Source organism: Pezoporus flaviventris, unplaced genomic scaffold (genome assembly GCF_033815535.1).
Source record: "Pezoporus flaviventris isolate CSIRO_AGI_PZ_B2104156 unplaced genomic scaffold, CSIRO_AGI_Pfla_v1 ptg000001l, whole genome shotgun sequence".
NCBI classification, from domain to species: Eukaryota; Metazoa; Chordata; class Aves; order Psittaciformes; family Psittacidae; genus Pezoporus; species Pezoporus flaviventris.
Window position 1 is genome coordinate 59893206 of NW_026892549.1, and position 18481 is coordinate 59911686.

Below are 18481 nucleotides of genomic sequence, written 5' to 3' on the forward strand. Positions count from 1 at the left end.
ACCAGTCCACACAAAAATCACTGCTTGTGTGACAAAGGACCATCACAGTCATCCTATGTTCGGCTTGCACATAGAATAGTAGAATGGTTTGAATTGGAAAGGACCTTAAGATCAAGCAGGAATAAGCACTAGTCCTGATGGTACAAAAGATGGAGCCTTAACTACTAAACTACTGACTGAAACAATCAAAACAACAACTCTGATTGCTACCAGGAAGGGGAAAAAGAGTTTTATGCTCTCCCTTCCACATAAACATCTGATAAACATCTGCTAAGACTACACTCAAACATCCAATATAAGCCAGTACTTGAGGAACCCAAATTCACAGCATGACCTTCTGAACAAGTTTTAGTGGTACAGTGGTGTGATCACATTATCATCCTAGTACTTTTCTTACTATTAGAGCAATACTCACTTACAGAGGTGATACCATGGCATTTGCCAGTCATTTGTGCTATTTGCTTATGCAAGCACGTATACTCACTCAGCTCCCAGTGGTAAGAAAAGAGCTGCATTGTACCCTGAGGAAGTACAAACTGCTCGAGATGTCACACAGCCAAGAGCCTCTCTCCTTCTGGTGTGCGCCACTTTCCACAGCAAGTCCAGCAGTGCTGGCTGTGTCACAGCACATCTACAGGACCAAACACAGTTACTTCTCCACCACTGAAACAGGTTCTCAACAGACCACTGCCTAAGGGGAAAAAGCCCCATAAACCACATTTGATTTCTAGCTTGCTCCTAGTGATTAGAGCTGGTTGTTCCCTTGGCTAAGCCAAATAAGCATTCACTGACCTCATCATCAGGTAAGCACTCAAAACAGAGTTTTTGGGTTTGTTTTAAAAGCCACTTATTCATGAATCAATTAACTTAGTAAGTTACACCAAACTCAGTAAGGCTGCAGCTCTCACATCTTCAGTTTACCAGATGCTCTCCAACAGAAAAAGTGCTGTTTCCCAAGTTCTTCCTTTATTCTGTTGCCTCACAGGAAGAACATACAACAGCTTCTTTGCAACACACAGGGGCAGGACTCCTGTCCCATTGTGAGTATCAGCTGCAGAGAACCTAAACTTTTTCCATCCCTCCTTTCTGCACCCTTCAGCTCTCACTCCTGTGAAAAGGAAGGAGGTGGTAATAAACTTTGCAAGCCATGGTTCACATCACTGCCACATCAAGCTGTGTGCACCTTGCCTCACGACACCTTAAAATAACCCATTCCCACCTTGGGCCGTCTACATACGTACACTGCAAATTCAGAGAAATGCTGCTTAAAGGTGATGTTGATCCAAGAGAAAGCCAGAAGTTCCCTTGAAAGAGCAGCAGAGTACTTCACATTATTTATAGCACTTAGCTGGCACATGTCTGCAACCACCCACACATTAAGGAAGGGGAAATCCTCTGTACAAGGGGTAGCACACCACAGAAAGACATGGGAGAGCAGTTAAAGCATGTAACTCAATGTCTGTTTGCTCCATGCACATAGCTAAATTCTCCAAGGCCTTCTGGGAGTAACCCATCATGGCATGTGGTTAACCACTCAACAGCTAGCCCTTGCATGAGGAGGGAATGGCACGTTCTCATCTAAGAAAACATGCAAGGGTGAAAGCCTCAAGAGGGCACGCTCAGGAAGCTGTTGGTAACATCACCTGTTAACTCCTCTGGGGCCTGGGGATTTATTTGCAGAACAAACAGGCTCACAAGCTACTGGAATTGTTCCTTTCTGCAGGCTTTACAGTCACAGGTGCTGATCCTACATAGGGCAATCTGAAGGGGGACCATTTAGTGCAACCCTACTAGGTTTACTTGTCAGATGAGAAGAACGTGAGCTTCTTCAGCCTTTCCCCATCAAATGCTGAAGATCATTCATTTCAGATTCAAAATTCAGCCTGAAGTTTGCAGAGTTTTGAAAGACTTGGCTGAATTCTGGCACATGGGCAAATCACAAAGACAGGAAAAGCTAAATGGTTTGCATTATTGTAACCTCCAAATCGGGCAAAACTTGGGAGCAGTCTGCTTGCAAACTGAGGGTTCTAGACCCTCAATGGCTACTGCCTGACCTCCCCCGGCTTCTAGACCATAGACTTCTACCCACCCCCCCAACACATTCTAGACCTTCAACGGCTACCTGCACGTCCCTGACGGCTTTTAGACCCTTGATGGGTACCGCCCCCCCCACTATGGCTTCTAGACCCTTGAGGATCACCCACCCCACACACCCGCCCCCCGATGGCTTTTAGACCCTCGACAACTACCCGCCCCACCCCATGGGTTCTAGACCCTCAACAGCTACCCATCCCACCTCAATGCGTTCTAGACCATTGATGGCTACCCGCTCCCCGATGGCTACCACTCATCAATGGGTAACCACCCCGCTACGGGTTCCTCTCCATCGATGGGTTCCAGCCCTCCCATGGGTTCCCAACCTTTGATGGGTTCCCACCCCCTGATGGGTTCTCACCCTCCAACAGGTGCCCGCCCCTCGACATCACTTGAGGATGGTGGTTTTACTCTCATGCATAGGGCATGAAATGCATCACTGTGTGCAATTACTGTAAACCTAACAGCCCATGCCCTGTATTTGGGAAGATGCAAAACAAGCTGCTAACAACTGGAAATCAAATTCCATTTTTCAATACCTTTAACTACTCTTTCAAACATATTACAATTGTCTTGAAATCCATAGGTGCAAACAGTTAGCAGTCGTTACTCCTTCCCTGGTGTCAGTGGTAACCAAGAGGCCTCCCATGAGCTGCTGAACGCTGCTAGTATGTAGTGATTGTTTCTGCTGTGTGCCTCTTACTGGACTTCTACATCTCTAGACTCAGACAGAAATCGATGCGTTGCCCTTCACCTCCTGATTGCACACAACAGTCCCCTTGTGCTGTCCCCAGCATTTACTAGTTTATCAGCAGGAACTGGGTAAATTTGTCTGCTTTTACATGTTGGAAACTGCCTCCTGCCGAACACAGCATCAGAAATGCCACAAGTCAGTCCTGTAGGAAATGCTAAGAGGCAAAAAAACATCGGACAACGAGAACACGTGAAGGGGCGGGAACCTGTGGATGGGCAGGTACCCGTGTGGGGGCAAGACCCAGTCCACGGGCGGGAACCCGCCGACGGGCACGGTTGGGTGGGGGGTGAGTGCTGGGAAGGGTTGCCCAGCAAACCTTGGTACAGCGGGGGGCGGGAGGAGTGCGGCCCCTGCTGCCATCCTGTGGCCAGAGTTCGGTACTGCAGTGTGAGCCGCGGCGCTCCTTTTGTCCCCGCTACTGACCCGGAAGTGACTGGTGCCCCGTTGCGGCTGCTGGCTCCCGGTGAGCAGTGGTGGCCGCTGCCGCCGCTCCACGTTTGTATGCGGGCGGGCCCGGTGTTCGCGCACCGGCTCCGGTCCCTCCGCGCGCCGTTTCGGTGTCGCATGCGCAGCGCCCGGGAGCAGCATGGCGGCGGGCAGGGTCCGGGTCCCGGTCCCGGTCCCGGCAGCGGCGGCAGCAGGTGAGATCCGAGCCCACCGGCGGTCCGGGGTTGTCGGAGAGGCGAGCGAGCCCGCCCGCCCGCCTGTCCCTTGGGCTGCTGCAGAGCGGGGTCTCCCGCCCGCTGGCCGCGCGGCGCGGGAAGCCTCACAGCGCCCGGTGCGGCAGGGTTGCGTTCTGCCGGGGACGAGCCGGGTCAGGAGCTCCCAGTGCGCTTGATTCTGCCTTGATGAATCTCAGCGCCTCGGAGGCTCCTGGCCCGGCATCCTGCGCCCTGCCACTGTGCTTGTCTCTCCCTTTTGCCCTGGTTTCAGCTGCAGCAGAGTTCATTCTCTTCCTAGGATCCGGTGCAGCGCCGAGTTTCGCCTTTCCTCTGAGAATAACGCTGGTAACACACCGATGTTTCAGTGGTTGCTCGGTCCCTCGTGCTCTGCCAGTGTGGAGGGGCACAAGATGCAGGGAGGGAGCAGAGACAGGACACCGGGCCTGAGCTAGCCGAAGGCGTATTCCATACATACCACAGCACGTCGTGCTCGGTACTGAGGGGAGTAAAGAAACTGGGGGGGGGGATGTTACTCGGAGGTCCTTAATTCACACTGTACCTTCATTGGTAGGGAAGGGGGTGAAGATGGAAATACCCGTTTAGAAAGTAGCCAAGGAATTCCCTGTTTATTTCCTCTGTTCTAAACTTGCAGTTGGTTTGGAAATGAGACTGTTCACTGTAGCTTTGAGGTGCTGAAAGATCTGGAGACTGAAATTCTCTCTCTATGAAATGAGTGAGGTCTGCAGCAGCAGCAGCAGCAGGGGCGGGGCTCATTGCCCTCTTTTTGTTCTCCAAATAGACCTTGCTGTGTTGTGCCCTGGGGGAGCCCAGCTCATCACAGCCTTTCTGTTGAGACTGTCAGCGAGGATTTCAGTTGCTGCTCTCCTGCTTTCCCCCGGTTTGGACACCTGCCTTGCTCCAGTAAAGTCGTCAGGTTTCTTCATAAATGCTTCGTGTTCTAGATGCAGAGACAGCGTCGTGAAGGAGCTGATCCAGATTTTGATCTGTATTGCAAGGTGCTTGTAGCAGGAGATGCATTGAGTTACCAGACTGGGTGGCTTTAGGGCTTCTCTGTTTATGCTGAATGATTTCAAGTCTCAGTCTGTTGAGAACAGGCAGAATCTTTATTTGCTCTGCTGCTGATGTCCCCTGGCCACCGAGCTGAAGGCCTTAGATGTGGGAGCAGTTGGTCTAAGGCTTGGTCACAGAATTTTCTGCCATCTAAAAATTATGCCATCTTAATATTAAATGGAGTTTCTCTCATTAAAGCTTTACAAATGCCCTTTGAATCCTAGTGCTTTTAATGTATGAGACAGTTATGGATGGCCCAATGCGCAGCCTGTGCATCCAGCACCCTACCGGACAGAATATATGACTTGACTGGTCACTGTGTGCGGCTGAAAATGAGTGTAGTGTCACAGGAGGTTATTTGAGGACGAACTGAAAATGTTCCAGGACTTGTTTCTGGGGAAGTCTCTTGTTTCTAGGCTGTCCTGGTGCTCTGTGGACAGGCTCCTGGCCATGTATTGTCTGTGCAGGTGTCCAGCAACCTCCTTCCTCTTCTTTCTTTCTTTATGTCCTTTTAGGATTTGATTTCAGAACTCTCTGGCAGACACATGGTACCCCAACTTACTGTTTAACTACAGCAGCATTTTGCAGCGGCTTACTTTCACAGGTTGTACAAAGATAGTCAAGCAGTTCTGCAAGCCTGGTGTTGACAATCCTCACAAGGTCTGTACGTACCAGGAAGTGATGGAATACTTCCATGTGGTTGTGGTATTGTGGCAAGTATCCTTTAGTGCTTAAGTACTCCACAGCAGTAGAGCAGAGTGTCTCAAACCAGTTCTTAAGGCTCCTGAGTTACGTGCTTAATGAGTTATGTGCTGACTTATGTATTGCTTAATTTTGGGCATGAAATGTGATTACATCAATTAGATGCAGTAGTTGGGAGAACTAGTGCCTAGGTTTAAACACAGTTAAGTGAGAAGGGCTTAAATGGCAGTGAAATTTAGTAAGAATCCAGCTGTGCTGATACTTAGCACCAGATGTAGCAACCTGAACTATCTAATCACGGTGTGCTTAGTCTGCATTCACTTGTACTGATCTTGCTTTTCTATAGATGTGATGTTATAGCTGGCTAGTCTCGCAGTAATGTGTATTTGGGTTTCGCTTACCTGACGTGCTGAGGGCAAAACGCTTGACTTGTCAAGGTTTAAACCAACCCCAACTTTGTCTTTGCACTCTTCAGAAACACTCATTTGATCTTGACTGTTTTTTACCAGGCATGTGGCATTGTTATGACCATCTTGAAGGAGTACCTGGATCTGACCTCACTGTTTCTGACACTGGATTCCAGAGAGACTTCAGAGTGTACTTGCAGCTGAGGCAAACATGGTTAGCATTTAGTAAGTGCCCTTTAAACTTGGTTATCTGTTAATAAATATTCAGGAGATTCAGTCACTGTGTTGGTACCGTTTCTGCCTTGTTAAATCTCCTCCTCTACATGTGGTGCTCTTAGAAGTAAGCAGGATTCTCTTTATACTTTTTCAGCAGGGCTACTAGTGTATGTGTAAGGGGCCATAACGCAGTCGCACTAGTGATGAGAGTGAAAAATACTTGTGTTATTAGCCATCTACTTCCTGTGTGTTCAGCCTTCACAATGGGGAAGCACAAGGCAATAACTAAGTCCTGATGAAGATAAGGAGAGGCATTTTTCTCTCTCAGTCTGTGTATGCCCCCTTCTCGAGGGCCCCAGAACTGAGATTAAAAACACTGTGTATCTTTTGTAGACCTGTTTACATTCAGGTCACTGAAGTTCCTTGGATGCTGACCTGAGGCTGTGAAACCATCACAAATGTCATCACTTGTGGTTTTCACAAGTGCTTCACTGCTTTCTCTTAGAAGGGCAGTGTATTTAAAACAATCTTACTGGAACAAGACAGCCTGCAGCATAAGCATCATCTCTGACTGTCTGGGTCTGGATTCTGAGACTGTCAGATCTGTGGGACCTGAAGCCAATTCCCCTGTCCCTGTGCAAACCTCCAGACATGCCATGGCTGAGGAATACTGTCCCTTTGTCTTCCTCGCCTTCCACAAAACTTCTTGGTTTCAGCTGGAGGAGACAGGTCCTGCTGTGTGTAACCATCCACCACTGCTGGGCTGGTTTAGATGTTGTCTAACCCTCTGAGGCTCCCGGAATTAATGGATGTGTCTCAAGGTCAGAGGAGGTGTGCTTCAGGCATTTAAGACTCTGCCTTCTGGAGGTGGAGTCCAGAGAATTCTTTTACTTCCTATTGCAGCAGTAGGATTTGAACTGACACAAATAGAAATCAGACAGAAGCCGACTCTTTAAACAAGATCTGGGTTATGAATCAAACACTGCTCACAACTAAGAGAGGAAACGTTCTGGGACACGGTGCTCTCAGCTCTCTAACCTTAGAGCAAGTTTGTGTGATTCCAGCAGCACAAGTGGAAGGTGAAAATAGATTGAGAAACTGCAGTCAGCTTCAGTTTAATCATCAACTCATTTCTGAACTGTTTTACATAATACTATAGCACATACAGTTACTAGACAAGAATTTGTAGGTAGAAAAGTGCTCATTTTTTGCCTTTGAGCACTTGGTTTATTCATTTTTGTAGATTCCCCTCATTTCCTTCTGCTGATTGTGTTGGTTTTGCTTACAAGAAAAATACTTTCAAATATACTGTGTTCATTTTAACGTGTGTGTGGAGAAAAAGCGGGTTACTCCCTGCCTAATTGAACCCAGGTTTGTTCCCTGATCTCAACAGTTGCTACAGCTGGTTGAAAGTCAGGAGTTCTCTCATAAATCATTACTCTCTATAAAAAGAAACCCAGCAACAGAAAGCAGCAAGGAAATGTGGTTGGGGGAGAAAAACAGAGGAAAGGATTTGAAAAATAATGTTATTTTCTTCAGATGCTTTTTTTGCTATCTGCTATCTGTTATCTGTAGGCAAGAGTACACTTCCCTGAAGCAGTCCTTTCTGGGTTATTGTCTGAAAGTTGAGGTAAGGGACGTTATATCTTATTTTATGTTAAATATTTCAGGGCCTGGCTAAAGAGTGTTCTGAATTTCACAGCTAATTCTGATATTACAAAATATCCGTTATCCTGGAGCTTTGTCTAGCAGAAGAAGGTAGGTCATTGTATCTAATGCTGTATCATAGAATCATAGAGGAGCATTTGGCTAAACAATGTCTAAATATTTTAAAATACATTATTCTGCCAAAATCATGAGTGCTGTATAAAGAAAAAGGTAGAGATATTATCCAGCTGCAGTTGATGTAGGTGACAAACCTGGAGCTTACTACTCATTATTGACTGTTCCAGTTGGTTATTTTGTCTAGCATGGAAAATAATCTAGTAAACCTGTACAGGCAGGATACCTGCTTAACAGTAAAAGTAATGATGTATTTTTACTGTTAAAGGGAATCACTTATGACAAACACTGTGAGATTCTGCTCTGTCATACTGAAATTTAATAAGGAGAGCTTGCCCCAGTGTGCTTATTTGTGCATTGCAAGAAAGTTAACAGTGGTCAGAGCACTACTTTTAAGTATTACTTAAAGAGCATTCCTTGTAAGTGTTGTCCCTTCATCTGGTGTTTCTAGCATTTGAGCAGCATCTTCAATGCACCCTCAGACCTAGACAACATGACGGAGTGTTGAGAGGCACAAGAGGTCCTAGGCAAATGTGGGTGGGAGCCAGGTTTAGAGCTGGGGTGAGTGTGCAGAGAGAGGTGCAGCAGCAGAGGCTACATTGGTGCTGGCAGCATGTGAATCCATGCATTAACCCAGCTTGCTGCAGTGGTTTCAGCTGAGGAGAGCAGCCAGGATAAAATACTACCTTCACACTCTTTATCTCCAGGAGCTCTAATGTTCCTGGTATCTCAGCCTATATAGCCCAAATGATTGGTAATAACAGGAAAGTACAGTTTTTGTGAAGCTCTTCTCGAGGTCCAGCAGTTTGCCAGGCCTTCCCAAAACTACTTGATTATCTTTTTCTGCATGCAGGATGTTTCTCATCACACCCCAAAGCTTTTCCAGGAGTCAAACACATTGGTTTCCCTCTCTTCCGCCAACAAAGGGTAAGTTTGTGGCCGGTTGCAATGATAGCACATGAAGAGGTGTTGCCCTGAAACAGGATGAAATGGCTGCATGCTTCCAGGAGGCTGTCTCCGAAAGGAGAATTGCCCTGTGAGCTGGAGAGCTGCCCCTGCAGTGAGTGCCCATCCCCAGAGAGGGATGGGGAGCTGGGGACTTAGCAGCCTCCTGCCTATCACCCAGGATGGAAAAATGTTGTGATACGAAATGGTTGGGTTGGAAGGGACCTTAAAGCTCATCCAGTTCCAACCCCCTGCCTTGGGCAGGGACACTTTCCACTAGAGCAAGTTGCTCCAAGCCCCTGTGTCCAACCTGGCCTTGAACACTGCCAGGGATGGGGCAGCCACAGGTTCTCTGGGCACCCTGTGCCAGTGCCTCAGCACCCTCCCAGGGAGGAATTTCTTCCTAATGTCTAATCTCAGTCTCCCCTCGGCCAGTTTAAAGCCATTCCCTTTGTCCTGTCCCTACAAGCCCCTCTCCAGGTTTCTTGTAGCCCCTTTAGGCACTGGAGCTGCTCTGAGGTCTCCCCTAAAGAAGCCTTCTCTTCTCCAGGCTGACTCAGCCCAGCTGTCTTAGCCTGGCTCCAGAGTAGAGCTGCTCCAGCCCTCACAGCATTGCCATGACTGTGAGAATTGTTCTTACGAGCCCTCTGCAGCTAAATGGGAATTCCACTGAAAAAAAAAGACATTTCTTGTTTAAATAAGTCCCTGCTTCCTATCCTGCCCCCATGGAAGTGATTCGAGTAAGAACATGAATACTAGTTATTTCAGTGGAGCTGAATGCATTTCAAAAGTACCAGAACTGACACTCATGGTGAGTTTGCCTCACTCCTGCTTCTTTCCTCTCTCCCTTTCATTTAACCCCACTTTGTGTTTCCTTCTTCCTCCATCCCCCTTGTTTGGCTTCGAGTTGAGTTGAGGCCTGGTTTCACTCTAGTGGTTTGACACTTTCCGTGCAGCTGTGAAGTAGAACAGAGCTCTGGGGCCTTTTGAGGTTCCAGAGCAATCTCAACAGCAGGGGAAAATGCTTGGGCCTCTGTTTTGGGCCAGACTTGGATCCTGCAGCTGGGAGTTACATGAGCTGTTACAACCAGGTGATAATGGAAAAAGGATGCCTAAACCCAGCTCTTATCCCTTCACCTTATAGTGGTGCTCAGGAGAAGGCAGCCAGCATCGTTGCAGCTCAGAATGCTTTTGGAGATACGCATATTCCTGTTCCACTAGCAATGCTGAGAACACATGGCACTGTGCCCCTGTACCTGCTGACATTGTGACTGCTCTGTGGTTGCAGTACCCTGAACTGCTGTCTTGGGCAAGAGCATTTCCCCTTCCCACTTTCCAGGTTGTCTTAAAGCAGCTTCAGAAGTGTTTCTGCATTGTCTGTCTGTGCATTACAAACCAGCCTTTGAGATTAATTCCTTGTTATTAGAGTATACTCAGTATAGAGCTTGGTTTAAATGCTTCTCTTGCATTTCCAGGGACTGATTTTGCCTTTCTTAGTCTGCTTGTTGACAGTACCAATGTGAGTAACACCCAGCTCTGGGCAAATTCACTTTTATTTCAACCTATATGAACTGGTCACTTACCAGCATAGCAAGTATCACATCTTGAAAGTGAACCTCCTCTGGTGCAGCTGATGGACCCCTGAGCCCAGCAGAAGGCCTGAGGCTGCTTTTCCATTTACCTATAAGAACAATGACACTTGAACCACAGCAGGATGTAGGCCTTTCTTGTGCATAACCCTGAATGTATCTACCTTTCCTAGCCTGCCAGGCATGCAGCATTAGTGCAGGTTTCTAGTTCACTAAAGGGTATTATCTGCTAAACATTTTACAGTGACAAGACTTCAATTGTACCATAGCTGATGTGGGGCTTACAGACCAGAACACACACAGCATATTCCACAGATTCACTTTCCCGGCAGCCCCAGGCACCACTCGCAGGGACGGAGATGTGTATTTAGCCCCTGGTTTCAAGAAGATACCGTAACAGAGTGGTGCATGCAGGCAGACAGCACATTTCCAATGGACCCCTCTCTACTGCTGCCTTTATCGCACCCTGGTGATGACAGCCCTGCAGGTGATGCATGCTGCCCAGCACGCAGCGTGCTGATGAACCCAGCCATATAGGGACAAGGTCCTTGGATGCTGCAGTGAAGCATGACAAAGTGGCATGGGAGGGAAGAGGTAAGGCCACTGGGGATGTGAATGGAAAACTCCTGTAATTGCTACTTAGTGCACACCCAGCAAGTGCTTTGGGAATTTGCCTCTGCGTTCCGTGCACACAGCAGCATCCCCTCCTGTTCGGTGGCTGCTGCCAGAGCTTATCTGCTCTGTTGGCGGCATTAGTGTCGCTACACAGCTAACATTGATGGGTGGCTATAACAGATCACTGCTCAGCTGCTTGTCTTAGAGAAAGGATTTCCTTTGTGCAGCTGCCTCTCACAGCTTGATGACTGCTGCAAAGGTTTGAAGCTCCATGACAGACAAGACTATATAATTTTAAAGATTCCTGCTTTTAATGAAATTAAATAGTTGTCCTGAAAAAAATAAAGATGTTATCAGGAGCACGTTTCTTTCGTCTTGTCTTCTCTAATACTCCCTTATAGTCTCTTCCCTTCCTGTCTCTTGTACTCTTTTCTATTTTCCTATATTCTCTTAGTCTCTTCCCTTCCCTTCTGGTTCTGTTTTCTTAGATTCTTTTATATTCTCTTTCCATATATTCTCTTAGTCTTTTCTAATCTCTATTCTCTTCTACTCCCTTCTCTTCTATCCTTTTGCATTTTCTTGTATTCCCTTCTCTTTACTCTCTTCTATTGTCCTATATTCTCTTAGTCTCTTCTAGTCTCTTCCCTTCCCTTATGTTCTCTAATATTCTCTTCTCTTATATTCCCTTCTCTTTTCTTTTAAATTCTCTTCTCTTACGTTCTCTTCCCTTATCTTAGATTCTCTTATAGTCTCTTCTCATATATTCCTTTCTCTTATATTCTTTTCCCTTCTCTTATGCTCTCTTAGAGTCTCTTCCCTCTTTTATATTCTCTTCCCTTTTTTATAGTCTTACACTTTCTTATTTTCTCTTATTGTCTTATACTACACTGTTTCCACTTATTCCTGTCTCTCTTCTATATTTGATTACATATTCTTCTCTTAGATTCCCTTCTATTTTATTTGCTTGTATACTCTTATAGTCTCTTCCATTTCCTTTCCTTAGATTCTCTAAATTTCTTTTCCCTTTTCCTGTATGCTCTTCAATTTTTTTATCATGGCTTCTCTTAGATTCTCTTCTCTACTCTTCTAATCTTAGATTCTCTTCTATCCAATGATATTCTCCCCCCCTATATTCTCTTCTTAGATGCTCTTCAATTCTCTAATCTTATAATCAATCTTAGATTCTGTTAGATCTCTTACGTTCCCTGATATTCTTTTTCCCTAGATGCTCTTTTCTAGTAATCTCTTAGATTCTCTTCCCTTCTATTCTCTTTTCCATATTCAATTGTATTCTTACATTCTCTTCCATTAGATTGTCTCAGAACCTCTGCTCTTGTATTCACTCTCATTCTGAATGAAGGTAGGAGGGAGGGAAAGGGGGAAGGAGGGGAAGGAGGAAGGAGGGAAGGAGGAAGGGAAGGAAAAAAGGAAGGAGGGAGGAAGGAAGGAGCCATTTATGGCAATTTCTATCCCATTTTTGCCCATTTCTTACCAGTTTAAGCCATTTTTTTGGCTATTTCTAACCCGTTTTAAGCCTTTTTTTCCCATTTCTAAACCATTTTTGGCCACTTCTAACCCATTTTATGCCATTTTTTGCCACTTCTAACCTATTTTTGACCATTTCTAACCTGTTTTAAGCCATTTTTGGTAATTTCTAACCCATTTTAAGCCATTTTGGCTGTTTTTTTTTTAACACATTTTCCCCATTTCTAGCCCATTTTAATGTATGGGGTTTATTTATTTATTTATTTATTTCTAAACTGGTTTTGGCCATTTTCAACCCATTTTTGCCAAATTCTAACCCATTTTAACCCTTTTTTGTCTATTTCTAACGCATTTATGCCCACTTCTAAATTATTTTAAGCTTTTATTTGCTATTTCTAAAAACTTTTTGCCACTTCTAACCTATTTTTGGCCACTTCTAACCTGTTCCAAGCCATTTTGTTTTTCAATTTCCGCCTCATTTTGGCCCATTTCTAACTCTGTTTAAGCCACTTTTTTCTTTTCTAACCCATTTTTGCTCATTTGTCACCAGTTTTAAGCCATTTTTGACCATTTCTAACCCATTTTTGGCCACTTCTAACCCGATTTGTGCCATTCTTAGCCATTTGCAACCCTTTTATGTCCAATTCTAACCTGTTTTAAGCCATTTTGGCCATTTCTAAACTATTTTTCTTCATTGCTAACCATTTTTTTCCCACTTCAAACACATTTTTGCCCATTTCTTACCCATTTTAAGCCATTGTTTTGTTCTGTTTCTAACCCATTTTTGCCCATTTCTTACCAGTTTTAAGCCATTTTTGGCTATTTCTAACCCATCTTTCCCATTTCTAACCCATTTAAAGTTTTCTTGGGGGCTATTTTTGAACAATCTATGGCCATCTCTGTCCCATATTTGCCCACTTCTAACCCTTTTTAAGCCATTTTTGCCCATTTCTAACCCATTTTTACCCACTTCTTACCTGTTTTAATCCATTTTGGACCATTTTTGTTCAATTTTTGACCATTTGTAATGTGTTTTAAACCATTTTTTTTCCTTTTCTAACCCATTTTTGCCCATTTCCCATCTCATTTTTAGGTATGGGAAGCCTAAAAAAAAAGCTGCTAAAAGAGACTAAAAAGCAAGGGCAGCTAAAAAAAAAATGAAAAAGCAAATAAATAAAAATGCTAAAAGACAATAAAAAGCAAAAGCGAAGAATGTGATTATAAATGCCTGCAAAGCAAATACAAAGTGATAAAAGTGAACAGGGCAGGGCACGGCTCGCTGCTGCCATCATGTGTCCAACGCTCGGTACTGCAGGTGGTGGGGATGGAGTGGGAGCAAAGGCGTGGCTCGGTGCAGCGCTAGCTGCTGCCGTCCTGTGGCCAAAACTCGGTACTGCAGGGGAAGGAGCCGCAGTGTGGCACCAGAAGCAGCTTTCAGGCACCCAGTGGCCGCCATTGGCAGAGGCTTCTGTCAATCAGTCTTAGCTCGGCCCCTCCGCGGCCGTCTTTGGCCTAGACGGCTGTCAGTCACTCGCAGCCCTGTCCTCCTTCCGCTCTGTTTTGCCACCGTCCCCCGCTGCCGCCATTGGTCGAGAGCCTGTCAACCACTCGTAGCCCGGCCCTCCCCCTGCTCTGATTGGTTCAATCCGCCTTTCTACACCGCGTGCAGTACCGGATATTGGCCTCATGATGGCAGCACCTAGCCTCTCCTGGTCCATATCTCTGCTTCCGCGCGTGGAGTGCTGCGTTTTGGACACAGAGTAGCACCGGAAACCGACCCCCAGCCGCTTTTCCCCCATCACCACCCACTCCAATGCTGAATTTTGGGCAGAGAATGGGAGCAGCGGGCGGTGCCCGGGGCCACAGCGCGGCCCCCCCACCCAGCAGTACCGAGATTTCGACACATGATGGCAGCAGCGAGCGGCGCCCGGAGCAGCTCCGCCCTCCCCATCTCCACCACCTGCAGTACCGATGCTTGGACACATGGTGGCAGCACACGCTCACTTTTTCGGTGCAGCAGAGGCAACGGGCTGCGAAACTGCTGCTCCCCGCCCAGTGTCCATGCTCTGGGGAGCGCTCCTTGGAGCGGTTTTTGGTTTTGCAAACCCAACAGCGTTTCTCTTGCAGGCTTCTCTTGCTTTTTTTTGTTATTGGGTTCTGAATGTTTTTTTGGTTGGAAGAGTTTTGAGGTTGCGTTTTACCACTTCTGTTCTGGTGTGTTAGCTGAAATGTTTACTGCTGGGAGACCCAAAGTAGAGCAGTGACAAGGAGGTAGAAGCAGGAGTCATGTTTTAAATGTCAGTAGCTTGGTAAGGTAGCAGCATGTCTGGTGGTTGTTGCCCATCATCTCCAGCTGGGGATCTCATGAGCAGTTCCACCAACACAGCAGTCTGGCCATGCTTTACCATCTTTGCTTTTTTTTACTGCCTTTGTGTTGAGTGCTCTCAAGTATCCTCAATCACAGCACATGCAGTGCAGGTGTCCAGCCCCTGCTCCCACAGTTCAGGAAAGCTGGTGCTGGGAATCACCTACACAGGGAGGCATCCAGAACGGTGCCACTAATATGATGAGCAACCCTATGTAGGTGATGGCCAATGACAGCTTTCTGTTCTGGCTCCTCGGCTGTGGGAGCAGGGGCCGGACACTCGCGCTCTGTGCGCAGTGCTCCAGGAAGCCTGAGAGCAGGAGCCAGAGAAGCGGTGTGCAGATGGAGTTTTGGGTGGCAAAGTGAGCTCTTTAGATGGAAGGCAGATTCAGGTTGTGTCTTTCTAAAGCCCTGCTCTGCATCTTTTTCAAGCTCTCCACCTCTCCCCTTAGAGCTTCTCTGGACAGACTTCAGCGGTCTGTGCCTCAGTTTCTCTATCTCTAAACCAGGAAGAACAGCAATTTTCTCCCACTTCTCTGCCTTTTCCAGTTTGCTATTTTTATTTAACTCTTCTCTACCTTTCCTTGGAAGGCAGCTACCATCAGTGAGCACCAAATAGTCCTTCTCGCCCTCAGGTTTGAGTCAGCTACACAGGCATTGGCTGTTCTGTGCTGCAGCAAAAAGAGTGTGCTGGTGACACCAGTCCTGCACAGACAGTAAGCAAAGGGTTCAAAGGAAAATAGGGGAAAACAGAAAAGTTGAAAGCCATTTTTCAGGGTTCCAGCACATTCTCCAAAGTGGTTGCATCTTTTTGGCACTCCCTGATGTTTCAAAGAGCTTTGATGCTGCTGGATTGTATTAGTAAATAGGCTTAGAGCACTCTAATACTGCTTTTGCTGGGCTAATGTTGTCAGTTCTTGTTTGTTTTTCCTCAGTCTTGCCTCTGCTCTTGTCTGTGTGCGATCATCCAGAGCAAGACTGGGGAAATCCAGGGAGGACTGCTGGGATGCCTTGGTGGCACCATTCTGGAGGGCACCCTGTGTAGAACCTGACCAGCTATTTGCTTTTGTCCTAACACATTAGGTTTAGGCACAGTGTCTGGGCATTCACACTTACGGAACTGGTTTATGGGGTGTCTGAGAGTGCTGCCCTGCAAGGTCAGGGGATTTACATGGCTAAGCAAGGGTGGATTGCTGTGTTGGTGGCACTGTTGCGGAGAGCACCACGTGTAGCTGATGCCCAGCACCAGCTTTATGTCCTAACACATTAGGCTTAGGAGCAGGATTTGGATGTTTACATTTAGGGAGCTGGTTTGTGGGTCAGCAGAGAGTGCTGTCCAGTGAGGCTTTACAGAGATAGAGCTTTAGGTGTGTAAGTAAGTGAGGATATCCATATTGGTGGTACTTTTCTGTAGGGCACCCTGTGTAGGAAATGCCCAGCTCCTGATTTCTGTCCTAACACTTTAGGCTTACGAGCAAGGTCTGGATGTTTACATTTAGGAGCCTGCTTTGCGGGTCAGCAGAGTGTACTGGGGAGTGGTTGGACTTGCTGATGTTAAAGGTCTTTTCCAAGCCGGTTGGTGCTATGGCTCTGTGATTATGCAGTAGTTATTACAGTGTTCTTATCTCAGCCTGTGGGTATTACACTTCTATAATTCTCCTCCCCATTCGCGTGGCGGAGTTTCAGTGGTTCAGCGAGGACACGGATTGAGAACCAAGGTGGTCAAGGGCCTTGTGTGGAGAAAGAGTTGGTTAACGCATTGTGCTGGGTCTAAGTGTTTTGTTTCTCTCAGAGACAATGGCAATGCCGGGCAGGGTTGATGGGAACCACGTAGGTCATGTGGGGAGATGGGTTAGGGAATGGCGAGTGTGTCAGGGCTTGTCTTGGAGGGATGTGGGGAGTTGGGAGTGGGAATGTGTGGGACTTGCCTGGTGGGAACGGCAGGGAGCACAGCATGTTGCACTCTAAGCATCATCATGTGTCTTTGATCCCTGCAGGTTACACATGGGCTGAAGGGTGTGCAGATTGAGAGCAAGGGCCGCCTATCTCAGAGAAGGGCTATGGCAGCTACACCAGTGTGTGGCCTCGAACAAGCTGGGCAACACCAATGCCAGCATCATCCTGTATAGTAGGTGCCCTGGTTTCTTTTTGCAGCAAGGTGTTCTGAGGAGGAAGAAGAAGAAGACGAGGAGGAGGAAGAAGAAGAAGAGGAGGATGAAGAGGAGGAGTGGCCAGCAGTGGAAGGGTGTGGGTTTTATTTAGCAATGCCAACCCAGCAAGGTGCCAAATGGCACAAGTTATGAGTGGTGAGGATACATCAGATGATGATGAGGAGACCTGCATTGGCCCATGCAGGAGGGCACTGCCTGGCACTGGTTGGTGGCGGTCACCTTGGGTGCTTAGGGATGAACAGCGGACGGTGGAGAGACAGACAGGATATTGTTGGAGCGCAGGCCCAAGGAGTGGCCCCATGCAGGTAAGGACACACTCTGGGGACACAGTGTAGGGTATTTGCAGGTTGTCCTATTGGGAGGGATACAGGCAGTAGTTAAGGGGCGCAGGCAGTGGCAAGTTGGGAAGTGTAGGTGTCAAGTGGCGTAGTTGTCAAGTTGGGTATTGCAGGTGTCAGGCTGGGTGGTTTACGTGGCAATTGAGGAAGAGCAGGTGGCAATTTGGCTAGTGTAGGTGTTAGCTTGTATAATAAAGATGTTAGGTTGGGTAGTGTCAATGTCACTGGGTATTATAGGTGTCAGGTTGGATACTGCTGGTGGCACTTTGCGAGCTATTGGTGTTAGGTCAGGTAGTATAGGTGGCACTTTGGGAACAATAGGTGCTAGGATGCATAGTGTAGGTGGCACTTGAGGTAGCATAGGTGTTAGATTGATTCTTGTAGGTGGCACTTTGTGTACTATAGGTGTTAAGTGTTAGGTTGGATATCATAGATGGTATATTGGGTATAGTAGGTGTCAGGCTGAGTGGAGTAGGTGGCACTTGAGGTGGTGTTAGATTGGAAATCATAGGTGTTAGGCAGGGTGCAGTTGGTGGCACTTTGGGTAGTGTAGATGTTAGGTTGGATGCTGTGGGTGGCACTTTGCATACTATGGGTGTTAGGTTGGGTAGAGTAAGTGTCAGGGTGGGTAGTGTAGGTGGCACTTCAGGTATTGTAGGAGTCAGGCCTGGTAGCGTAGGTGGCATGTTAGGTAGTGTTGGTGGCACTTGAGCTGGCGTTAGATTGGATATCATAGGTGTTAGGTTGGGTAGTTTCAGTGTTACCTTGGGAACCGGAGGTGTTAGGTATCATAAGTGGTACTCAGGGAACCATAGGTATTAGGTTGGGTATCATAGGTGGTACTTTGCATACTACAGGTGTTGAGTATCATAGGTGGCACTTTGCATACTACAGGTGTTAAGTATCATAGGTGGCACTTTGCATACTATAGGTGTTAGGTTGGGTATCATAGGAGGCACTTTGGGAACCATAGGTGTTAGGTTGCGTATTATAAGTTGTACTTAGGGAACAATATGTGCTAGCCTGGGTATCATAGGTGGCACTTAGGGAACCATAGGTGTTAGGCTGGGTATCAGAGCTGGCACTTTGCATACTATAGGTGTTAATTTGGGTATCATACGTGGCACATTGGGAAACATAGGTGTTAGGTTGGGTAGCACAGGTGGCATTTAGGGAACCATAGGTGTTAGGTTGGGTATCATAAGTGGGACAATGTTTGGCCTCTGCTCCCCCAGACAAACAGCCATGACAGTAAGCTGCTGCTGTTTATGGTGAAGATTTTCTG

The 18481-nt window shown here is 46.8% G+C and overlaps 1 protein-coding gene and 1 long non-coding RNA gene across 10 annotated transcripts in view; both read left to right on the forward strand.

Moving 5' to 3' along the window:
- Positions 1-18481, forward strand: part of LOC133273098 (collagen alpha-1(XI) chain) — a 472710-nt gene that overhangs the window by 108721 nt on the left and 345508 nt on the right. The window lies entirely within an intron of this gene.
- LOC133272968 (uncharacterized) lies at positions 15855-18365 on the forward strand. Its single transcript, XR_009744623.1, has 3 exons — positions 15855-16815; positions 16950-18032; positions 18107-18365. It is a non-coding gene; the product is annotated as an uncharacterized LOC133272968 (long non-coding RNA).